Raw genomic sequence first — 26,562 nt, forward strand, 5'->3', positions numbered from 1 at the left:
CGGTCGGTCGGTCGGTCGGTCGGTCGGTCGGTCGGTCGGTCGGTCGGTCGGTCGGTCGGTCGGTCGGTCGGTCGGTCGGTCGGTCGGTCGGTCGGTCGGTCGGTCGGTCGGTCGGTCGGTCGGTCGGTCGGTCGGTCGGTCGGTCGGTCGGTCGGTCGGTCGGTCGGTCGGTCGGTCGGTCGGTCGGTCGGTCGGTCGGTCGGTCGGTCGGTCGGTCGGTCGGTCGGTCGGTCGGTCGGTCGGTCGGTCGGTCGGTCGGTCGGTCGGTCGGTCGGTCGGTCGGTCGGTCGGTCGGTCGGTCGGTCGGTCGGTCGGTCGGTCGGTCGGTCGGTCGGTCGGTCGGTCGGTCGGTCGGTCGGTCGGTCGGTCGGTCGGTCGGTCGGTCGGTCGGTCGGTCGGTCGGTCGGTCGGTCGGTCGGTCGGTCGGTCGGTCGGTCGGTCGGTCGGTCGGTCGGTCGGTCGGTCGGTCGGTCGGTCGGTCGGTCGGTCGGTCGGTCGGTCGGTCGGTCGGTCGGTCGGTCGGTCGGTCGGTCGGTCGGTCGGTCGGTCGGTCGGTCGGTCGGTCGGTCGGTCGGTCGGTCGGTCGGTCGGTCGGTCGGTCGGTCGGTCGGTCGGTCGGTCGGTCGGTCGGTCGGTCGGTCGGTCGGTCGGTCGGTCGGTCGGTCGGTCGGTCGGTCGGTCGGTCGGTCGGTCGGTCGGTCGGTCGGTCGGTCGGTCGGTCGGTCGGTCGGTCGGTCGGTCGGTCGGTCGGTCGGTCGGTCGGTCGGTCGGTCGGTCGGTCGGTCGGTCGGTCGGTCGGTCGGTCGGTCGGTCGGTCGGTCGGTCGGTCGGTCGGTCGGTCGGTCGGTCGGTCGGTCGGTCGGTCGGTCGGTCGGTCGGTCGGTCGGTCGGTCGGTCGGTCGGTCGGTCGGTCGGTCGGTCGGTCGGTCGGTCGGTCGGTCGGTCGGTCGGTCGGTCGGTCGGTCGGTCGGTCGGTCGGTCGGTCGGTCGGTCGGTCGGTCGGTCGGTCGGTCGGTCGGTCGGTCGGTCGGTCGGTCGGTCGGTCGGTCGGTTTATGGGGTTTAACGTCCCAAAGCGACTAAGGCTATGAGAGACGCCGTAGTGGAGGGCTCCGGAAATTTCGACCACCTGGGGTTCTTTAACGTGCACTGACATCGCACAGTACAGGGGCCTCGAATTTCTCCTCCAAAGAAATTCAGCCGCCGCGGCCGGGATTGAACCCGCGTCTCTCGGGCCAGCAGCCGAGCACCATAGCCACTGAGCCACCGCGGCGGCTAAAACATTGATGTAATCACTGAATAAAGTTCAGTGTTCTCCTCACAGCACCACGCGAGTGCGGAGCAGCTCTATGATGACGTGACGGGCAGTAAAATTTCAAAATTCCCGCTGCCTCTATGCACACCCTCTGGTGCCTCAGCGGTACATCGTAATGCAGCTAAGACGTGCTAACTAGCAGGCTTGTTAACCAATATTTAATAGTTAACTTTTAAACTATTACCGTAAGGCTCCTTAATTAATGAGAGGCATGTAGCCCACCGTGAGTAATGTCTATATCCTTTTTTAGAATTTCGAGAACACGATTATCTTCGGCGCTGTGGCCCAACAAATTTTGGCAATCTCGACGAGTTACGTTCACTGGAGAGGTTGCTTTGCCTGCAAGCTTCTCAAACCGCATGTATTTTGACGCGATGTAGGCGAAATTTGTTGGGCCACAGCGCCAAGGGTAACCGCGTTTTCGAAATTCTAAAAACTGATATGGGTATTACTTACGGTGGGCTACATGCCTTTTATTATTTAAGGAGCCTAACGGTAATAGTTTAAAAGTTAACTATTAAATACTGGTCAACAAGCCTGCTAGTTAGCACGTCTTAGCTGCATTATGATGTAGTACACCACTGACAATCCTATGCCAGAAAAATCGCGCATCTAATTCAAATAGCTTATTTTTAAAAATTGCAGAAAGTCTTAGGTGAAACACCCTGTATATGTGAGTGATAAAGTATGGTAATATTCAGAAGAATGCGATAATTTACTGCATTTTGTTTTTCCACAACAAGGACATCGCATAACTGCCTACTGCACTTCTGTTCTGTATGTCTGTCTATTTTTGTTTCCAAAGAATTTTCCGCGTATTTTCATAAAATCACTTAACTTGTTTTTGTAGACGTCTCACTTTTTATTTTTAAGTATCTACGTGTCAGTCATATCCTTACAATACTGCAAAGGCTTATCTTTACATGAATACTAATTTGCTGTCAGCAAAGCAGCGTTCGTGATCACAAAAACATATCACAGCGTTTCCAAGACACTGCTCGGAAAACTACCTCGGACAGGAACAAGAAAGACGAAACACACAAAAGAGCTTTTTTTTTTGTCCGTATGCCTTATTTTGTTCGTTCTGGAACGTATGGCTAACCAACTACCTCAACAGCAAGTATTACAGTAAAGAAGATCTCATATGTAAAGTGCGTTAAAATATCAAGTTTTATTTTTTACTTTTCAAATCATGCTTAAGTTTGCATTCTTTCCATCACAAGAGGGCTCAAGCACTACTTGGTGAAAATGAGTTTTTCCGCGGTAAAGTTGCAGTTGTTTTCCGTTATTGATGGTACAGGCACCTAAATAAAACTCCTCCTAATTGTATGCACGCAAGTGAGTTCTCACACATGGGAAAGCAGGTGTAATGAAAGGAGCAGGTTGATAGATGCGTGCAAGTGAAGATTGTACTCTGCCATTTATCTACGTCATGCCTGGCAGTGCAAACGAATGTGAAGAATGAAGCGTAGGTTTCTGCCTTCGAGAAAATGTCCCACGAAGGTTCGTACCTAGAAAGAAGAGAAAACAGGAGTTAATTTACGATGCCAGGCTTAAGAGAGGCGTCCGAACGAGCGCGCATTAAGCTTTGTGTTGTTGCTACAGTACTTTCCGCGAGGTAGAGAACTTTAATAGACACCTTTAGCATACTGTGCAGCATGTTACCATTACCGGTACCGGAGTACCGGGGGCCCGTGCACAGCCAATGCGCATGCGCAAATTGTCTAGACGGCACCAGGTGGCGCCAGGTACCCTGCAGCGGCGCGCGCCAGCATCATCGGGACCAATCAGCACGTGCTCAGTGGCGGTGGGCTGGTTCCCGCTCCCCCGGCGACGGTAACGGTAACGGTAATGCGGTACACGATATGCTAGAGGTGTCTAATAATAGACTACACTGATGATGGGTTCACGAAAACAAATACATATTTTCCGACAATGATCAAAGGCAAATTCTTGCAGAGGTTGATATAAGCGTGACTCTTCGCACATGTTACCTCATGTGTCACTTTTCGGCGTTCTGTGACGTTAGAATGGCTACAAGTATCGTAATTAACGTACTGCACAACCGAACGTGCTCTTCGATATCATGCTACGTATGATAGACCCTCAATGCGAGGTACAATTGCTCCTCCAGTCTCAGAATGAGCGAAATTAAAAGCGTCAAAAAACAGTGTGCGTCTAAGGAAAGCCCAGGAGGAAGCAGTGAGAATGATACCCACTGATAAATCTTCAGGTTATGTTTCACTACAAATAAGCAAATAAGCAAATAAAAAATAAGCACTATAAGCAAAGGTCATTTTTCGAACCCTACTGAAGAGTGCCTAAGCCACCGTCTTGAGAGTAGTTTTTGCTTTTCTTTCACGAGCATTAACGAATAACAGCACTTCGCCAATGCCGTAACAATAAGGCATCGAACTCAACTGGAACTTCTGAGACTCGCTTTATTTCGCCTTCCTACGTGCTTGCATGAAATTATTTTTTTACTTGGTCATGGAGCCTTTCACTTCTTGATGAAATTGTAATCCATTGCAGCTCAACATTTATTGATTGATTGATTGATTGATTGATTGATTGATTGATTGATTGATTGATTGATTGATTGATTGATTGATTGATTGATTGATTGATTGATTGATTGATTGATTGATTGATTGATTGATTGATTGATTGATTGATTGAAATGAAGACTTTTGCCTCCATCGATCGAATAGCTGGTTCATAACGCTGTACCTGCGACAAGCATTTTACCTAAAAGGTGGTAAGACCGAAGCCATCAATTAATACAATGGTTTCAGCAGTAGGCGAACTTTAACAAGGCTAGGGTAACGTGAGTGAAAATGGCTGAGGCTTAGCTAAGGTTAAGCCTAGTCAGATGCGAAGCATATTGATGGCTAGGTTTGGTAAAGTTCCTCGCTTTGTTCTTCAGTTGTTGTAGAACGTTGTCGCCGAGCCGCATATTCAGCACGTCGCTTAGCCAGACGTTCATCCCGCTCTTCATCGGTCTCTGTGGCACGCTGAAGCTTTCGCTTCTCGTTCAAATCAGCCCTGCTTCTAGGCGGCATCCCAACACCTGGCCGCCTCGTAAGTGCCCGGAGAGCGAGGCAAGCTCAGCTTTATACCGCTGCTGTAGCGTCACGTGGTCAGCTGCAGCGCCTCTGATGTGGAGCCTCCACCGCCGCGGCCGACCGCGCGAGCCGGCAGCCCATCTCTCCTCTGCTGTGACGTCATGTTGTCACGTGGTCAGTCGCCGCGCCTCTGATGTGGAGCCTCCACCGCCGCGGCCGACCGCGCGAGCCGGCAGCCCATCTCTCCTCTGCTGTGACGTCATGTTGTCACGTGGTCAGTCACCGCGCCTCTGATGTGGAGCCTCCACCGCCGCGGCCGACCGCGCGAGCCGGCAGCCCATCTCTCCTCTGCTGCGACGTCATGTTGTCACGTGGTCAGTCGCCGCGCCTCTGATGTGGAGCCTCCACCGCCGCGGCCGACCGCGCGAGCCGGCAGCCCATCTCTCCTCTGCTGCGACGTCATGTTGTCACGTGGTCAGTCGCCGTGCCTCTGATGTGGAGCCTCCACCGCCGCGGCCGACCGCGCGAGCCGGCAGCCCATCTCTCCTCTGCTGTGACGTCATGTTGTCACGTGGTCAGTCACCGCGCCTCTGATGTGGAGCCTCCACCGCCGCGGCCGACCGCGCGAGCCGGCAGCCCATCTCTCCTCTGCTGTGACGTCATGTTGTCACGTGGTCAGTCACCGCGCCTCTGATGTGGAGCCTCCACCGCCGCGGCCGACCGCGCGAGCCGGCAGCCCATCTCTCCTCTGCTGCGACGTCATGTTGTCACGTGGTCAGTCGCCGCGCCTCTGATGTGGAGCCTCCACCACCGCGGCCGACCGCGCGAGCAGGCAGCCCATCTCTCCTCTGCTGTGACGTCATGTTGTCACGTGGTGTCACGTGGTCACGCTAAAGGTCAATGGTAGCTCCACCGCCTAGCTCGACGGGCTGTAGTGTAGCTCTAGTAATATGCTTCGCATAAAAGTGTACGACTAGCTTAATGTATATGTGCGCACCCACGTCAATTTTGCACAGCACCTCGTTCCACACACGTCAGAAATTCTTCCGTTCCTCTCCCTCGTCCCAGTCAATGTTAACCTTGTTAGGCGCCGCCGCGAATACAGTCATCGTGGAAGCCATGGGAAAACACCGAGTACTGTGGGCGGTTTTATTCTGCGCCCAGACGAATTCTGAGTACGGAATTTTTATGACGGGCGGCAGTGTCGATATGGGAACTTCGATATGCTGGTGTGTTGGTTAAATCTTGTAGATGATAAGAAAAAAGTGGTTCGGACAGAAGCCCCCATTTAGTCGTTGCCTGCGCACAAATTCCGATATGTTCGATGCCTCAGGCGTTCGTGCACAAGTTAAACTTGAAAAGTCTTACTTGAAGATTCTGCACGCGCCCTTTGTCTTCTGAGGCCTGCCTTTCCCCCTCTCTGTATCCCTCTCTCCCGCAACAGCATCGCTTCTTGGCGTATTCCTTAGCCGAACCTTATAGGTACTGCTGCCACCTAGTTAAATAGTGTTAGTTTATAAAATAATCCCAGCAGAGCTGGTATCTCGATGGTAACTGCATATTGTAGATAGCTTAACAACTAGGATGCTCTTTGATACTGCGGAAATTCTGCACACGCAAGTGAAAATCGCTATCATGCTAGAAATGCCTGCGTTTAATCCAAAAACTACAGCTACCAAGCTACCTACATCAAAGCAGTCGCGTTTCTACTAACCGACTTGAAAATGCCTGTCGTAGTATAAGCCTTATGTTTTAAAAGGTAACCGAACTACACTTACCACTTGTGATGTTTGAAATACTAATATCGCTAACATACGCGTAGCTGGGACTGACTACGGGCCTATAGGCTCTTAATTGTCTCCCCCTGTCTTGAAAGCATCTTTAGGAGATCTGCGTTACACAGATCTTTTTCTGTCATACGCGTGGCTGTGACTTACTATGGGCATGTAGGTTCTTAACTGTCTCCTCCTGCCTTGAAAGTACCTTTTGGAGCACTTGATTACACAAGTTTTTATAGGTCAGCCCTTCTCGTATCATGTTGCTTGTACCGTTGACGTCGGCTTTTTCTGCATCAATTCTTTTGCTATGAAAAAAAATGATAAAAGCTATCCTTTGGTCTTGATCATTCGATAATGTATACCTACGTGCTTTAAATCGTTTAAATGGTCACTCTCAGGGTCGTGTGACAACAGATGAGATTCCGTGTGGAGTTCAGTTGAATCACGAATTTCCAAGTAGAAAGTAAATATAAATTAATGCTGAACTAAATCCTCTAACCATATTTTCAGTGCTCCTGTAACAACTATTATTTCGGGTTTTTCTGCATTTCAAAGAATAATTACTGGTACACATTTACTTACGTGCTTCTAAAGATAACCGTTTACAAGAGAGACCCAATTAATATATTGCGAACGGTGCGAAGTTTCTCTTCAAGTAACGGTTGCTAATGTTTTTCTTGCTCAGTTTACGTTCTTGAGGGGGGCAGGGTCATCTGAAAAACATCGTCATTTCAGCGTTCCAGCAAGATGATACAATCGCCTCCCAGATTACCAGTGCTATAGAAGGAGTTTCACCTAAGGCTTTCTGGAATTTTCAAAAATGGACTTTTTATGTTACAACGTTTTTTCGGCTTAGCATTGTGAGTGGCATAGTACATCAGAATACACCTAAGACTTGCTAAATCGCAAATTGGTTCACTATTATTTATTAGTTAACTTTTTAACTATTACTGCTAAGCTCCTTAATTATTGAGAGGCGTGTAGGCCAGCGTAAGTAATATGCATAACGGTTTTTAGAATATCGAAAACGCGGTTTCCTTCGCCGCTGTGATCCAACAAATTATGGCTACATCGCGCCAAATTACATTCGCTTTCAAGATGCTTGCAGGCAAAGCAGCCTCTCCAGTGCACGTAACTCATCCCATTATTCTGGTCGCCATTTTACTTGAAATAATGTGCTGCAGTTTAACGCACTTAGTAGCCTATTATACGCTTGATAGCGTCCCATGGCTAAATGACCTAAAGCCTACTACGATTGCCCGCTGAATGTGGCTCTCTACGTGGCACAAGTTGCGGAGTTTTCTTCGCAGCCATTCATGCAATTCAGAAAAAGGTTATGGAGCATCGATCGGATAACTTAGCTCTGTAAAGCATGTAACCACAAAAGAAAAGCGCCATTACTTAGGCATTTTCCACTTTTTCACTGAATTTCTGTGGTGTCCTGCACTCAAACATTGGAAGATGAAACATCTGGCCAGGGCAGTCGAGATCTTGTTCTTATCATTGTCTATATTAACAATACAAATATATGTGAGCCCCTATGGGATCTGTGCATTTTACCCTTATCCACTGTCCGGACAGCGAGTTTCCACTTAAACAAGGCATAAGAACATTTAAAAGTTTTGTTCCGGGGCAAATTGTCGATAATTCTAGACCTTCATATCAACGAGGCACGACTGCATATCCATCGATGTGAAGTGTTCAGCGTGCACATACGAGAAGGGCACAAAACATGTGCGCACTTACTTTGATGCAAGGATACAAGCTGATTAGTAAAAGGTCGCATCATCCCTCCCTTCTGAACGCCAGTGCTGCACCATGTTTTCTTCCTGTTTACTTCCTCAACGTTGTTCCTTTCTCACAGTGGCGCATTTCTAGCGTCCTTCGCCGCAAAATACCAACTTTCCAGCTCCGAGCGGGACGCCCTAAGGAGCCTCGTGAACGATAGTCCCATTACGTCGCGCCTGAGCCGGGCTTCAAGAGAGGTCAGTGTAGTTTGTCTGATGGGGACGCGACGTGCTTTTTCCGCATGGCCCAAAGGAAAGGCATCCGGACAATGTGTCCGTGGAGGAAGCTGCGGACGTTAGCTGCTGTCGAAGGGCGTCGGGTGGAGAGGGCGTCGGGTGGAATGCGTTTATCAGGAGCCGCCCTCCCGGCGTCGGCCTGCGGACACCCGAGGAATTCCCGCCTGTAGAGACCGCCGTTTCTCTTAGGGCCACACTGTAGCCACGCGTTCGGCTTGTTTCTCTCGCTCTGTCCTAAGGAGGCGTGGCTTCTTTTTTGAGGAAGTAGGGAGCTAGCTTTCTTTTAGCGCCGGGGCTCGGGCCTGTCGTCTCCATCGTTTTTTATCAAAGGATAAACGCCTCTCCTGCAAGGCTTCGAGTTTCTTCGTCGGACAAGGCGAAAAGAAATGGGTTTTGCTCTTTTTTCGATTTGAGCTACAGAAAAGAAACGGTGCGTCAGCAAATTTCGTACCTGAGTATTTTTAGCCTCGTGATATGTCTACGCTCTCGGACTTTTACACCTCCAAGGGTGCATGCAAATTGGTTCTGTACGCGTATTCATGTACATTCGTGAGCAATGTGAAAGGGAACAAACTTTTTGCCCAGAATTGCGAATTTGCATGTTACTTGTCCGCCTCTTTTTGGTAATGATATTTAGATAATACACGCCAAGAGTAAAACTATTTAGAAAAACGAAAAAAAAACTGGACTTGCCACACATAAATATGAAGTAATAAATAAATGACTGCTCAAACTTCGTTCTCTGTCATAGTGGCGATTATTTGTAACAGCACTGCGCTGCTCATAAGCACCTTGAACTTCTACTAATGCATCATTTTTTTTTTTTTACTGAGAAAAGAAAAGTTTCTTGAAATCTTTCCTGTCGCTAGGATGGTGCTTTGAGCATCCTTGGGCCCAACATTACCACACAGCCGATGGTTTCCAGAAAAAATCGGCATATGTGTGCGCTGAAAAATTCAACATTCAACCCTTTTTCTTTGCAGCTGAATACTGTTATATGGCGGCCTAACAGTGCTGCAGGTGCGATTCCGCAGCTGCCCACCAGTGTACATCAGGTATGAACGCAGGTTCCAAGAACAAATTAGTACGTCTGATGTATACGCACCACCCAAGCTCAGGAACTGAGCCGCAAAGAATTGAGTGCTGTCGTATAGAAGCTGTAGGCGCAAGTTCCCAGAGAGCTCGACACAAAAGGCCCGCTTAGATAGCGATGATAAGGTTACGGGCATAAAAAATTATGGAATGGTGCACTACGTACACTGTTGATGTATGTATCTGAAAAAATATATGTAATAAACCGTGAAAATGACGCCCATTTGTCTAACCAGCAGCGATGGCAAACTTTCGTTGCAAAAGGACAAGGAGACTTGTTAACCGGCAAATACCTACAATAGAATGGTGTTTTTGAATGCATGCCTCAGAATGAAGCAGTAAAACACGTGAACTGCAGTACTGTTCTCATGAAATGTTTATGCGTAATAGAAGGTCACCTTGTTGTTTCACACAGGTTAAGGTTTCGACCTTAAGTCTTGTTATATCGCATCTAGGAAGATATGCTTCCGACTGTTCTTATAGACAAACTAAATTGTGCTTTCCGTCTTTGATACATTTGCCACTTTTCGAAGGCGGCATATACAACTTGCTCAATATCTAATGAACAATAAAACATGACAACGTGAATAGCCCGAAAATAAATGCGGCCTTAACTATAAGCAAATATACAAAAAAATTGCTTGCCAAAAAAACAATTTACGTCACCGACACCCACCCGCCGCGGTGGCTCAGGGGTTGGGGCGCTCGGCTACTGAGCCGTAGCACCCGGGTTCGATCCCGGCCGTGGCGGCCGCGTTTCGATCGAGACGGAACGCAAAAGGCACCCGTTGACCGTGCGATGTCAGTGCACGTTAAATATCCCCAGGTTGTCGATATTATTCTGAAGTCCTCCACTACGGCACCCCTTTCTTCTTTTGTTCTCTCACTCCCTCCTTCCTCCCTTCCCGAACGGCGCGAAAAACCAATTTTCGATTTTTGATTTCTTGACACCTTGATCATGATTCAAAGTAGTTCAGAACTTTCCAAAAGCCAATTAAATCTTTATTGTTGTTAATTCAATGTCATTTTTAAGGACACTCACACCAACATTCATTACTCCCTTTATACATTTGCATCAAAGTCAGGACGTCGACGAAAATACAAACGTCTACGTTCCTTCTTTGTTCGCGCTCCTGACGTGCACTAAATAATTACAATCTCGTCCAAATTTCCTCTTCAGTCCCTTTATCTGTCTTTCTCTCACTCTATACATATTAATTTGTTGAGCTGCCACTGCGAATCAGACCTTTTCTTGACGGCGATAAACAGGTAGACTGCTCGCATCTCATCTTCGAGATTGCCCAGATTCCCTCACTTAATTCAGCTATTCTAAACTGGTGTTACCCAAATACGGCAGGTTTTATTTTCAGCTGTATTACGACTAGCGCGGAGGTTTTCTATTTTTATTTAAGAAATACCGCAGGCATACTATACCCAAGCCGGAGAGCTCAGTACAATAAAAGCAATGCAGAAAGCAAAACAAAAGGAATATACCACGCAATAGCACAATAGAAAAGCGAAGCACAATTGAAAATGTCGCATTTCGACTGCTGGGCAATAAAAACGACGAGTTAATCGGTATGGTGTTTCAGTCTAAAATCGTGCGTGTAAAAAACGAGAATTTACGCGTGCTAGTTAGTGCAAATAGAGGACATATGGTTAGTAATGTTTATGGTGGGAGGGTGTTGAGGAATCTTTATTAAAGGAGTGAAGTTTCGAAGGATGTAAGGATTGAAGGACGGCTAATCGGGCTTGCTCTCTTTTTTAGTCCAATGGATCAAGGACAGCAATTCGAGGCATGGATGAGGGTGTCACGGCGTTTATATCTATTTTAAATTTAGTGCACTGCTTAGCGTTGGATTTTCTAAAGTTTCTGAACGCCACATGACGTATGTACGTTCCATGCCACGCAATCATATTTTCATGTGGTGGGGACAACGTCGTAGCCAATAGACGAGGCGATTGACGTGGCGCAGGAATAAACTTTTTATTTGGCTCTTCTGCGCACACTAGGAATTGAACTCGGTGGCGGCAATAACAACAACCGTGCTTGGCGGTATTCGAAGAACAGAATGCCGCCGCTCTCAGCCGTGTTCAATTTACAGCTGACGACGAACTTTCGAGATACCGCATGCACTGCAACCATGATTCTCAAACAACGTAGAATCATATTTCCGCATGGGTGCAATTATTCGAGATAAATCTGGTCTTATCTCGTGGCACAAAGAGATAAAACCGCGTGTAGGCGGCCCTGGGCATGCACAAACATACAAAACAAAGCTGTGCGGAAATATTTAAATGTGGGTCTGGCATGGACCTTGTACGTACGCCTTAATTCTTACAAACCTGGGGCACTCGCCCGTGCGATGCTTTAGATAACCCAGCTGTTTGCGAGCTGCGGAGGTAAGACGGTGCAGTTTTTGTACGATCAAATTCAACGTTTTGCCGTTGCTGCGTCTTGTGATTGTACGATAGTCTTTTTCCGACTTATGTTGCTGAGATCAACTGCACAAAATCGACACTTCGGCCAAGAAATTAATTTCTTTTTTGATGAGCCAAAACACATAAATGATGCTACTATTAAACATGGAAACAAAAACAAAAAGGGAACCTAGAAAAATAGACAAAAAATGTACTCTACAATTGTTACGTTTCCACTCGTCAGATTTTTTCTATTATAGATGGTGGAAGCAGACAAAATCAGTGGAAGTTGCCCAGAAGACTGTTGGAGATTTCTGGAAAAAAAAGCCAAACGTCTTTCTGCGCTTAATTAACTGCTGCAGTTAAGACATTTCAGCCAAGAACATTGTTGCTTTAGCTTAATTTGAAACCCTATAGACTCTCAATTTGACAAGTGTGCTTTTAGCGACTTTTCTTGTGCAGCGTCAAAGTGATTCTGAGAAAAAAGAAACTCATGAAAAGACATAACATCTGTTTTTGTTTGTCGTTAGTCTTGTTTTTTTTTTGCGCCCAAACATATTTGGCTGTTTCAACAAGAGAACGAAACAGTGCGAAAAGAAGTTAGACAAGAGTTATATGATTAATTATTTAATAAGTGGACACCGCAGCTAGTTAACAAATTATTCACTCGTAGCGCGGGCGTTGACTGACTTCTATCGGGATGACGACAGATTACCTCACGTATTCCGCCATTCCCTTCTAGCTGAAGTCACCAAGAGGAAATGGACGTGGGCAGAGCATGGAGTGGGGAGAGGGAGAGAGAAAGCAGACAACCGATGGCACCCCAGAGTAGCGGATTTCAATAGAAGGCTAGGGTAGGACGAGGCGGCAGAGAATCAGGTGCTCAGATGAGATCATAAAGTCTTCAAGGATAAGGTGGCTGCAGTTGGCAGGATAGACTTAACTGAAGATAACTGCAAAGGCATTTGTTCTCCATGGGTCGTAGCTGGGCTGATGATTATGATGATTACTATCATGCCAGAGAACGAATCCTATAGCATGCATGATAAAAACTATAAAGCACTAAATCTTGATAGGTAGCATTCTAGTGTTTTCAAAGAAATATATGCTTTATACGGAAGCTAACTTATCTGAAAAACGATCAATATACACAACCATCTTCTGGGCCATGAACTTCGCATTAAGAGAGATTTATAATGACAAAGTAGAACCAGGAACTTTCGAAGTACGGATTGCATTTGCTGGACTGTCGAGTCGGGCACGGGAGCAGGTGCGTCTCATTTCCAAGAGGATATAACACGGCTAAGATTCTTCTAGCGGCGGTAGACGGCGGATGAGCTGTACCCGTCTCAATATATCTGGCGCGTCCGCACGCTGTCTAAGAAAGGATCAACCGGCTCTTTTTTTTTTTTGTTAGTGCAAAGCGTAGGATAGTTTCAAATGACAACTTTTTGATTTTTTTGGCTCCAAAAAGCCAGGCTTTTTTGCGTGTAATGGTTACCAGCTCAGCAAAGAACGAAGAGGGAAGGCTACTCAGATCTTTCCCCAGATCGAAATTGGAAAAATTTTATAAAGCGACTTCGGTTTTTCTCTTGGGATCACTGTCTCTCTAGCTGTACCGACTTCATATACGTGCGGAACGGCTCTCCTCCTTGTTGCTTCGTGCCAGTGTGCAGCGGGGGAACCACATTTCCACTTCAGCGATCGCAACGGGGGTTTAGGGTGAAACGATCTGTCACGTTGTTGACAGCGAACCCGTCGCCAGCGACTTTGGCATCTCACGGGGGTGGGCGGAAAATGCGTAAAGGGCACCACCTCGGAGAGTTGAGCTTTAAATCCTTCAGGTTCACTGTGGTTGGTTATGCTGCTTCTGGCGTCTCTAAATATATATTTTTTTATCCCTCCAGCTCTTATTATTGGTGGTCTTTTAGTTTGTAGTTTTTAACAGATAACTTTTTATGCGCAATCACTGCCGATGTAAAAAAAAAAGCTCGAACCTGAGTGTCAAATGTCAGTGCCTCATATATTTTGCAGAGGACATGTCATAACAAATATGTCATCATCAGTGCGTATGAACTCCAAAAAGAGAAGCCTTAAGCTTTTCTATGAGGACTGTAAGCAAGTTTTAGAGCAACGCATCGAATGGGTGCACTGTTAGGCAGCAATTGCTGGCGTCATAAAGTATCTCTGAAATCTAAATCTGCACGACTCTATCGAGGAGCCGCCCGGAATAGCCGTGCCAGCTGTCTTTTTGTTAGAAATTTTTTTTTATCACACACACATAAAAAAAATGGCAAAAAGATAAAAAAAATGCGGGCTTAATTCGAACACCCACAATGTGGCTCTTTCCGGCGGTAAACCGGCACACCTTTTTTTCCCACTCGAAAAGCTCCTAAAGGCCGATTACCTCCTCTGCGGTTGCTGCCATTTCAACACTGCCAGACGAGTCGCCAAACGTGCTCCGCCTTCAATATTAACTGTTCTCTCTGCCTCCGTGGTTGTTTTCTTTAGAGACCCATGGTTTTTGTTTTTTTTTAGTGACCACTGTTTTTTTTTCTGTAGTGACCCGTGGTTCTTTTCTTTGCACTGGTGATTGAGTGCCACCGTGGCTTAGCGAGAAAGCGCAACGGTATATCTTAGCTCTCTGGAAGAGCCGGAGAATTGAGCAACTAACCTTCTCGGCATGAAATGGCAGCCCACGACTCCACATGACAAGAATGGAGATTCTCGCTGGGACTGACATTCACTCTGACCGTTTGCGAATGGTGGCAAACAATTTATGGCTCCTAGGGATGTAACCGTTTTGCTAAGGGATGGAGCTTATGACGGAAGATTATGACGGCGATTATGATGGATATCATGTGAAAGTTTGAAACGCCCGTTTTGCCTGAAGCACATCACTTTTTCATGCACTCCTGAACAACCATAGAGTTTCTCAATATCAGCCAGAGTTAACACTGGCGCCGCCGTCTATGCTCGTTTCTTAACGAGCACTACATCTACGGCGAGGAATTCCAGGAAGACGAGATTTCGTCATTGGAGTGAATTGCCTAGTATTGATCTGATACCGTAGTTTCTGCCTCTGAATTGGTAGCCCTCGAGCGATGCTGTCCTTTTCACGCACTTGTAATTTTTTTAACAGTACGTTTTTCAGTTCTTCAATCAATTTAACGCAGGTGTTAGGATGGTTTGAAAACTTTCACAACACTTCTTTGATGTTTGCCGCCAGAAGAGTCGAATTGTTACTGCTGAATATGTATCATGCCCAACTGTAGCGAAGCCAAATACGACACCTCATCTTCCCGGCAATCCTGCGCCTCTTCATAGTGAAGCGCAGCGCCCCCTGTTTTCCCTCCAGGTATCATTATGAACCTCTGCGTCACCAAAGACGTCCTGGTCGCCATTCTCGTGAATTTTCTCACCACAAAAATCTAGAGCAAGGCAAAGGCTTGGTAAACTTGATTTTGAAGTAGAGGGAGAAAAAATAATCGGAGGAATACGAAAACACTACAAAAAGGCGAAAATTTATCGCTAAACAATCTCAGCTCCGGGGGCCCCAAGCGAAGCCCACCAGGAAAGATTTTCTATATTGCACCAGTGTAGTCACGGCTAGCCACGCCTGCTTCTATCTCAATTGCAAGTGCTGACGGTTGTGTTATTGTTATTTTACTGCATTGTGCTGTATACCAGCCAGACACCTGTAAAATTATTTAACCCATCCAAACTATATCAGGCGCTTATGCGCTCATGGGGTACATCCACAGGGCACTGTTGCTGAGCCGAAGAGGTCAGTCGATCGTTTCGTGTGAGCATAGCTTATTGTATTATACTCGAATACTAAGTGATGAGCCGTACATAGACAGCGGAGACACGGCACGACGTGGGAGGCTTTGCTGGAACTTTGGAGTGAGTATATTAACGCGGTGCCGGAGTCTCGCCTTCTTCGGCACATTCAAATGAATGCAGTTATCACCCCGTCCCGCCTCTTCCTCTATCGCTATCGATCGGACCCTTCCTGTCCCAACTGCCCCTGTATCTATGCGGACCTGGCCCATTGCCTCTTCTATTGCCCGGCTGCTCAGCAGTCGGGTTCCTTCCCCCCACCCTCTCTATCCATCACCACCTGGCTCGACTGGCTTGGCGCTGAAGGGGAAGAAGAACAGCGGCTTCTGGTCGCCCAGGCGGTCGAAATGCTCGGCCTATAAATTTTGGTCGAATAAAAGTCTTTTACTACTACTACTACTACTACTATTAACGCGATTGCGTTAAGGCTTCCGTTTAGCAGAGAACCCGGCAGCGTGCTAGAAAATACGTATTGGTCGAAACGGTAGTGACGTCACTTGTGGAGCGACTGATTTGAGAAGTGTTTAAAATATTGCAAAGATCTGGGAATATAAGGTCGTAATATGGCTCGCACGTCATTGTGACATTAACTCCACTGAAAAGAAAACTCGGGCCAGATGTCAATCGAGCCTGTGCTCGCTTAGATCCCGTGTCAGACACGCCACCTGTAGTCCAGTGAGGCCTGTTCGTTCGATTTTGGTAAAAGGAGGCGTTGTTTGTTTTCTCCGACAGTGTCCCTGTATGCGAAGTGTTATGTAGAGAAGACCCCAACCCGCTGAAGAAAGCCTATAAACGCTGCCGCGTCGTAACCTTAAGGCAGAGCTCAAGTGTTCCTCGAATTTTGGGCCTGTATGTATCTCCTGTGTACAAAACAAAAAAAGAAAAGGCGACGATTGTACATTCATGCCAATATAACAGGAAATTCTTCTTCATGCTTAAGGACCTTGACCATCGCAGCAGCTTATACCTTCATTAATTAGATTGATCTTTAGGCTTGCCATAACTGAATTCTTCTCTCTCTTTTTTTCTTTTCACGGCACGTCTATTAAGCGTTCTGTTGCGGGGAAGAACTAATCTGGATCAATTCGCACCCTGAAACAAAAATGACAGAGTAGAGCAGAGACAGAATTACTAAATTCTCTCGGAATTTATTATGAAGCAAACTCTTATTTCTACGCATTGTCGCCTTTGTCTCTAGTCTGGGAGAAACTTTGTATTGCTCATCGTCATCAGCTGCAGCAGACTAACTAGATCTACTGCAGGACGAATGTTTCTTCTATACTTCTCCAATTAACCCTAATTTGGTTCCAGCTCAAGCTGCCTTATCCTTTTTGTTAACCTTATCGACCATCTTCATATTTCCGTCGCGTTGCATGTCCTGCCCATGCACATTTCTTCTTGATTGCAACTCGGGCATCATTAACTAACGTTTGTTCCCTAACTCACTATGCTCGCTTCGTGCCTGTTAACATTACATCTATCATTTTCCCTTCTATAGATCGCCCCACTGTCTTAAACAGAGTGTCAAGCTCTTTTGCCAGCCCCCGTGTTTCTGTCCCGCAGGTGAGTACTGGCAAGACAGAGTTGCTACATATTTTCCTCTGATACGCTACTATTGATCACCTGAGTATACCCTCCAAATGCACTTCACCGCACTGTTATACTCCTGGTTACTGCACTTTCATTGACCGGATCTGCGGACTCCACGTTCCCAAAGTAGATGGATTACCTCACCAACCCTAGTGCTTCTCTGCCTATCGTAAATTAGTTTTTCCTTCCATGACTGTTTATCGTTACATTATGTTCTTCATTTGAATTTTTAGACCCATCAGTCTTCATTCCCTGCCTAGGTCGTCGAGTATGATCTCCAATTCGTTCCCTGAGATGGTTAACAATGCACTGTCATCAAGAAATCGATGACTACGAAATTATAACGCTTAAAGCTCTGCCTATTCCTAATCAACCTCTTCCTGATCTTGTTTCCCTAGCACCTCCAATGGATTGTAGTGGATTGTAGAAGACAGAGCGTGTCTGCCTACCTGACACCCTCCCTGATTGGGAATATGGCACTTTCCGTGGGGGCGACTGTATTCGCTCTGGAGTCGCTCTAGAAATATTCCAGCACCCTTCATATGTATTTTTCTTACCCTGGTTGCGGAGTGCCTGAATAACTTCTGAGATGTGGACTAAGTCAAAAGCTCTCACGTAATCTATGAGGTCTAATGGCGTCTACAGCATGGAGTACATGAAATATATAATTCTTATTTCAGTCACGGCGTAGAGAAATACGCATACGACTTTGTTTTGCGTCGTTTCTGGCTACGGCTGGAGTATGATGTGCCGTGAACGGCTGCAGCTTATATTTTGAACATGTCACGATAAGCCACGCAAAACCATTTTGAGCGACGGATGCGAAATTAGCGCCGAAAACTACTTTTAAGAATTACGCCTCCATGTTTGCATAAGCGGCGGTGTAGTTCCAAAACATATCTTCATTCGCTCACTTGTTCTGCAGTTATCAGCATTTTCTAAAGCCCATTTCAGGGCTATCATGACATCTTGCTGAAATGAGTCGGAAAAAGTACAACTGACATCCTCAAAAAAGTGTACAGTCATGGCGTGGACATATCAAGACCTCACAAAAATCGCATAGTTAATCATAAGGGAGGGCCGAATATTTTACTTGCTATCTAGGTGTGCTTGTTACCAAAATCTGAAATTCTGAAAGGTTTCGTCAGACAGGATCATAATTCGTTACTAATCGGGTTATAGTCACGTCCTTTTAGTCATTCACGACAGACCTACTACTTTGTCGAACGCAAGTACCACAAACCAACCACACCTTCGACCAAATACCACCGGTGGAACGAAAAAGTGTGAGGGACTGTCTGCAGTAGCGTGTAGTACTTGGTGGGCCTTGTATGTTCCAACTTTGAGCGAGGATAAAAAAAAAAATCAAAGTTCTAAGCGCAGTGCCTGTCCTTTCTTCAAAAAGTCGAAGAAAACACCAAGAAAGAAAAGCCAAACGTCCCACCTTCCAAACTCCTAGCAGCCATCCCTATAGTCGGCGTATGCGGTCTCTGCACGCTCAAGACGGCGTCTACTGAGATTCAATTTCACGCTCCTGCCGCGCTATAAATGGCAGCAGCCGCTTCCTTCCTTTCTCTGCTCTCGGCGGTGTTGGCATTTTGCGGTGGGTTTTGCCGTTTTTATTTTCGGTCTGTCTATATTCTACCTTTCTTTGACTCCAGCGCTTTGAACGCGCCGGCGGCTTTGAAGCGACGCCGGCGCGAGTAAACTGGAGACCGCGGTTGACTTGCTCCCGGCTCCGCGCGATGGCGCCAGCGGAGTGCTCAGTTCAAGAGGGGAGAAAATGGGCGCACAAGACCAATAAGTGAGGGCGCTCGTTCTAGCAGAGCGATGAGAGTTCTTCTTTGTTTGTTTGTTTGTTTGTTTGTTTGTTTGTTTGTTTTTAGAGCGATAGCTGCATAAAAATCTTTGTCACGGGGAAATGGCGTTTGCGACGTAGCATGTCGTGACAGCAAACTCCCGCGTTCACCTGCTGGCCAGACAATAGCGTTAACCATGAGGATTGAGCAATACTGTACATGGAACCAGACGTAGAGAAAGGTGTTTTGAGAATAACTGTATGTTTAAGAAAACTGCCCCCTTCATAATGCTTCTGTAGCCACACTTCGACGCTCGCAATCTAACCTAAACAGAACAAGGGATTACCAGACGCGAAGAAGGTGATTTATTGCACCTTAAGAAATAGCTGCCATATTCCATGCTTCAACAATCATGGAAAGATGCGCATAAGAGTCCTCAGTGAAGTTCGTGATATGATTTAAGACAGGTAAAGAATACCTCCGGCGTAGTTTATGAGATCATGCTCAAAATATCACCGGGATAACAGTTAAATAGCTACAGTCAAAGCTCCCCGCCTCGGACTTTATTTCTTTTTGTGAACTCGCACTAAGCTACTTTACATTCAGTGCGGTCATATTGATTCCAGCGGCCAATAAAACCAGTTTTATTCCAGATGTACGCACTGAAGACCAATAAAGTTTAACGCCATTGAACAGTCACTTGACTTAGGAAACCGCAGGGAAAAAAAGATAGTTAAATTGGCAACAAAATGGACGCCATTCAAAACCGTCAGCTCGTATGCGCGACGAGTCTGGCAGTTTGGGATGCAAAGTGCGTCGAGTTCTTCCTTATTGCTTTTTTTATTTTTCCTTGAAGAGGTCTCCTATGAAGAGTGGTTCATTTTATTTTTTTGTTTCGTTTTGCTTAGGCGCCTAACTCGCCTGTGGTTTCCTATTGCACTGCGGTCTTTTGTGTGCGACTTCCAAAGGCGGCAACTTGACGCAGGAGTGGCGGAAATTCAACTCCGCCAAATTTACCCCGCGACTGCTACTCCATGGCGTTTCTCTGAAAGGACTGCTTATGTATTTTTATCTTAGCTTGCTTCAGAATTTTTTAGTTCTCGTACATCCTTTTGGCGACCATCTTGAGCACTCTGCGGAGAAAGTTCATACTCTTGGTATTGTGTTTCGCAAATCTCTGCAGAAAACTCTTTACAATGCGGGATGGTTGCAGCCACTCTAAGCAGTCCCGCTGTTGGAGGTAACCGAGTCTAGAAGCTGCATATCAATACAAGAGGAAAATGCGCAGCAATTTTGGATCTACATGCCTCCAGGAACGTATCATGAAAAAGACCTTAGTCAAATGTTTAGGGGAATCCCCCAAGGTGGAGTAGATTTGTAATAAGTAGATTTGGCTGCGCTTGGGTGGATGCCAATGAGTAATTACTCCCTTATTGAAACAGACCTTACTTTGCATCAACGCTGAGGCTCGGTTGCTTTATGAATGCTGAAGCGAAGCCTTTTGTAAATGCCTGCGTGTATATTTTTTTTTCACTATCATCACCATCAGCAGCCAAGGTGAGACCGCTGCAGCGGAAAAGTTTCTTCCAAGGACCACAAATTTCTCCTTTCTTTCTACAGTCCGAGCCAGTTCACCTAACTTCTCAACGTCTGCATCGTCCGCGTTTAAAGCAGTAGGGAAAGATACAAAGTGAAAACTTCAGCGCAAAAACTTTGCAAGGAGAAATTACTTCGGAAAAATCTCTTAAATTCAATTCGTCGGCCCAAGATGCGCCCTCTAAAAACCGACACGAGAAATTCACACGAACGTCTGTCTTTTACTTCAACAACAGAGTGGAAAACCAGCAAACATTTTTCGACAGCCGAGCTCTTCCATGATTATTCAATACACACTTGTCTCTTTAAAGTTCCTGCCTTCCACTAGGATTTTCAGGATTAAATTAGCTTGAACTCGGATCATATTTTTTTACGTAAGCAGCAGTTTTAGAATAACGTTATGCCCTGGACCGTTCTGTACAAGGGGTTACGACTGGTGCAGAAGTGTTGAGTGTGAACACCAAGAGCTCCTTCACAGTATAGAATGCAATTGTCCAGTCGGCGTAGAACAACAACGTCAGTTTGCATCTAAAAAGGACTACTCACTGAGTTCGTGTTCAAGTGAAAGAATGGAAACTGGCAGGATCGGACGTGAGACTTTTTTCTTACGGAAAACATGCTTTACCGGTAGATGCGTGGGTACTGTAGAAAGCGACATCTCCCAAAAATACAAAAATAAAAAAAATCGACCTACTGCCATTGCTCTCCAAACCCGCCGAAATTTGCTTGTGAGCTTCATATCGAGGCTGTGCACGTGCGGAATTCATTTAGCCCTTTTCTGACGAGTGATGAGCCCCCTACCTCGATAGTCGCTGCACGGCCCGAAGAGCCTTCGATCCTCACCTTAGCCCTACGTGAGATCCCGCCAATTTCCCTCGGTAGTATGTGGCTAAAAAGCAAACAACGCAGGACACGTCCGGGAATGCGCGCAATAAAAGCAGCATTCCTACACCATGCACGAACAGCCAGCCATTGAAGAGGGCCTGGAAGCGCCGTTCTTTGGAGCTCATACTCGCTCACTTCTGGTTGTTGGCCGAGCAGCAGAATATCCCGGCACAGATTTGCTGCCGCTCTGTCATCACGGGCCGCTTCTTCCTTAGCGCATCCAATAAGCGCCTCAGGGACGACACGGCGTTCCGCTCTCTCCACTGAATTGCCGTGTGGCTTGTGTGGCTTCTATATTTTGTTTATTCTTTATTTTCACACATTTGGTTTCTTTCTTCATTCGTTCGTTTATGCGTCCACTCTTTCATTTATTCCTTCACTCATTCATTAGTTAATTTAGCTTCCTGTTTTACCTCTGTATTAATAGCGACGAAACACGGACGTCTTTAACCTCGTCAAGAATGGAAGGGGCGCTACACTACAGTTTACTTTATGAGGTGTTTCGTAGTCTCTTTCTTATCACGTGTTGCACCACTGCGAATACGCCATTGAGTCCCTGGGAGTGAATCGTAGTAAAGGTGGGCTTAGCCAGGAGACTGTTTCACCTCTTTAAAGCTTACCAGAATGAGCTTATGGCACTACTTATGAGAGATTAATGAATGGAAGCCTAATTCAGAAAGCCTGCACAGCCTGTGAAAGGGTGCCAGATTCGTGCGCTTGTGAGTACTGTCAACAGCGGTATACGTAATTTTGCTCCAGCCACACACCTTAATTCACGGCCACCTTTGTGAAGTCACCAATTAAAATGTACACTTCCATTTCAACGTACGTGCATAACAAAGGCACTAAATACAACCTTTGTCAAAAGTTTAGAGCCCAGGTGGTTTGCTTCTAAGCACTATTGTGGCGCTCCTGTAGCACTAATGGAAGTCCTACGCATCGGAGGGTGCAGGACCAAAAATCTTCTTACCTTCAGGAGATTTGGGACGCCGAGGACGCATTACGAGCAAAGCAATGTGGCCCAGAAGTAGACCCCTGGGCTCTAAACTTTTGACTAAGGCTGTACATGTGCATTGACTCATTACACCATCGATGATTTCGTCGGCATAACTGTTCCTGCGTTGTCAGTGTGTAACATGTGATAAAGCTAAAGAACCGAAAATACGTAGGGCTTAATCCGACGGCGGGGATATTAGAAAGAATTGTGATAACAAGTAGTACGTACTGCGCATACGGGATGGTAGGTGCGAATCCCAATCAATATACACCCGACTGGTCCGGTATACATTTGCGCTAGTAGGTCTCTGCTGTACTTAAACCCTGCATTCATAGCTGAAACGAGGAATCTTCCCTTAATGCCTCGCTCTTACAAGAGAGCGCGCCACGACAACGCCATATATCTACACGAGTGCATCTCAGTGAGGTATACTTGCCACGCAGAATATCGGCGCATTAGAATTCACGAACCGGAACAATTGTGGCTGGCCGAGACAGCCGAAGCGGTTGCCAGGGAGTGTTAATTAAGGCCGACAGGATTGCAGGCAGTCGCTAATTACATTGGCATGGTAAGCCAGCCGCCTCGTCAGCGATTCGTGGACGGCTGCTGACGCGGGCATCGCTTATTGTCCAGACTCTCCGTGCATTGCTTCGACCGAAAGATAATTACGGCGGCAGACGTTAGGGTCTGTTTTTTTTTTTTTTTCAAAGCATTACCAATGTACTACGCACTTTGTGCTCAATTGCCCTAATTATTTTCAAAAAGTGCAGTTTTTCACGGGCCCAAATGGGCGTCCAACACTCAGTGCACATTTCTGCCAAGCGAAGCATTCAAGAAAAATGCCAAACGTGCGCCAAAATATTTGCGAAAAAACATAGCGACACTTACATCGCTTTAAATTTATTAACAGTAACAAAATTTCTCATATATATCAAGCCTTACTGTTCACGTTTGAGACATTCTTTTCTGAGGCGCTACTTCTGACATTTAAGGAAAATTATTTAGATGATATGTGTCACTGCTCGTGTCAATGGAAGAGTAGTGTTAGTGGAGATACATACCGCAATAAGCGGTAGTAGTATAAAAATAACGTGTCAGCAGACAAAAGCAATACCATTGTGGCGGTGATGCATTAACGCGGTAACTGTCAGGTAACGAAATGCGTGACGCCTGCGGTCACTCCATCGTCCTTGCTTGTCGCGTTCTCACCGAGTGATCGATACGTGTCATGTGATAATGGTGTCAATGAAAAGATCTTCGTTCTTAATGCAAGAATCGAGTGCAGTAATATGAACAAAACGAGGATTTATAATTTTAATTTGTCGCCGAAAATCGCATAAAACAAGCTGAAGCGTTATCCTGCTTTGAAACCTTGTCATACTGCAGTAATTACCAACTAGCTCAACTCTCCGTTTTATTGAAACCTTGTGATTACCAGCGTAAAGCAGAAAGCGACTAAATATCTGTAATGTGTTTTTTATATGTTGATAAGTGCATCGTCGCCCTTGAATAAAAATTTACGTTGGCTTTGAATCGCCAATTATATTATTTGAATTTTCTCGATAGATTACGTCACAGTGTTTTACATTTCTTCGTTGAAGCGGTAACCACGATTCACTTACACTTTCATCAGCGAAGCGCAAGTCACTGTGCTCTAACAGGTATGTGGAAACACTAATGGACGCTAACTGTGCCAAAAGCGTCTTTATTTGCTTTCTTGTGCCTTGGGCTATATTACTCTCTAGTTCACCATTTTTGCGGGCCTGCAATCGCTATCGCGCTCGCGATCATGGTTTCCAGCATTGTGATGCATAAAAACAGAGCATACGCTGGTGGAATATTCTCTGTCTAGATCTTTTAGAGCGTTTACAACAGGGCATCTTCGGAATTGAGAACCTGGGACACCAAATATATCGCTGCGCCGAAAAAAAATGTGGGGCTGTAAAATTCAGTCGTCGGTCTTTTTCTTCTTCTTCTAAAAATACGCCCTCTTGTCACCAGAGTGCTTAAACAACAGAGAAAGCAACATTCATTACTGATGTGCTGGAATTATGCTGCCTAAATCATCCTTAACGGCGCCGCCGCGACGGCTAGCGCAATGGCTACCAAGCTGTTGCATTTTTTTTTGTTCATATTATTGAGGATCATGGCCTTTCGGTTCACTCTTTGCTGCAGTTAACGACGGCTGCAAATTCAAATTCTTGTAATTTTTGCTATCAACTTTAGCTTTAGTCTGGAAAAATACGGGCTGCAAAAACGAAATACAACCGGCTGAACATCCTGGCGCCATCTACCGCACGACGGAAGAACTGCAGCTTCACTAGGCAGGTCGATATTCTTATAGACCGCTCCGAAGGCAATGAGATACGCATCTTAGCGTGCCGCACTTGTTGAAAGAATCTATTTTCTTAATTCTGAAAGCATGGTGCGCCATTTAGGAAAGTGCAAGATATAAAGCCACGAACTTATGATGTCGCGGTAATACACTGAGTAAGTGCATACCATTTGCAGCTATCGCTCACGCACATGCCTGAATTATAAACGTCAATACGCAGTCGCATTTTCCATGCCGGTATACTTACCGATGAATGTACTGCACTCCTCGTTTGGCTGGAGCCGAGCATGGCTTGCAACATTTTGTTGAAAACCTACGAACAGCGAAAATTGTTTATTCATTTATGAAATTCTTTATTAATTATTGAGAAACTATTATGTGTTGAAGAAGCGTAGCTTGTTGGGCCAGTTGGTGCATGGTATGTAGAAAACCAGCGAAAAGGACGCATTCACAAGGAGGAGAAGTACACAGGACAACGCTGGAAACACAACTGAAAATTCTTTACTTGGTGGATCGCCAACATCAGAACAGGGCGCAAATGCGCGAGAGCACCACAAACGCTATCAAAACAGCAAACACAAAACTGATTAAGCGAGCGAAGATTGCATGTGGCAACCTATGTCCCATTCATGAAAGTGTACTCTTTTGCCGTGAACCTAACAGAGCTTTCGCTGACGCATTCAGTTCCTAACTGCTTGATTTTAAAAACTTCTAAGATTTCTCGTTCTAGCTGTGTTTTGCCGCGGCCGATGATTTTGACATTATGGAACAGAGGGGTGCAGTCTTTGCAGTGGTTGCAATGTCTTGGAAGATTTGCTGTGTTGCCTGGCTGCAGCGAAGTGCGGTGCTGCCTCATACGATCGTTGACGCATTGACCCGTTTGACCTATGTAGGCCTTGCCACAGGACAGTGGGAGCGAGTAAACAACATCGGTTGTGCATTTGGTAAACATGCTGTGGTGTTTAACATTACATTTCTTTTTTGTGCTAATTTTTTAGATACGTGAACAAAGCGACGACGACGATGTGTGCGCGTAAATCTCAATATTATGGTGTGGAAGTATTGAATATGGTACCACCTTAAATCAAAATGGCTGCCAGCAATTTTCTATTCTCTGGAAAACGTTTCTACTTTTTGAAAATTTGTGGTTATGTTTCTAGATCTCTTAAATGTCAGCCATTCAATGTTGATCGCCGTTATTTTATTTTTTTTACTCATAATTTATAACTGAGCTTCTATTTATTTTGTCGCATAAATAATGAATAGATACAGTGTGCCATACTAGCTTCGGCGATTGGCACAACAGTTTTCGGAGATGTTTTTTATATTCAGCTTGAAAGAGAAATAACTAAAAATAGTGTTGTGGAAGATGCCTTATGTGTAATTCTGCTTTTAATTGAAAAAAAGTAACAGAAGCTAGTTCAATGGTTTGGGGGAAAGGTTCAGGAGGAGTATATTTGAGATAGGGCAATAATTACTCATCAGCCTCTGCCCAGGCGCAGCCATGAAGCTGCGAAGGAAGGCTATAGTTTTCACGAGAACTTAGTGGCTCAAAAAGTAATCCTTGTATGGTGATCGCACCATGGACTAGGATCGCACCATGGTGAGGATGCGGACATGGTGGGTATCGCACCATGTCCGCAGCTGTCGCTTTAGCAGATAAGCTAAACAGGACAACTAGCGGATGGTGGAGCCGTGAACTGCACCCTCATTACAAATCTACACCTATTTGGGAGATTTTCCTCAAACATTGGACTAACATCATTCTTGAATGGTACGGCAAAACAGCGCTGACGGACGGGACAGAAGAAGACGAGACAGAC

The sequence above is a fragment of the Amblyomma mixtum genome, chromosome 2, assembly GCF_055824585.1.
Source record: "Amblyomma mixtum isolate Tamu chromosome 2, ASM5582458v1, whole genome shotgun sequence".
Classification (NCBI taxonomy): Eukaryota; Metazoa; Arthropoda; class Arachnida; order Ixodida; family Ixodidae; genus Amblyomma; species Amblyomma mixtum.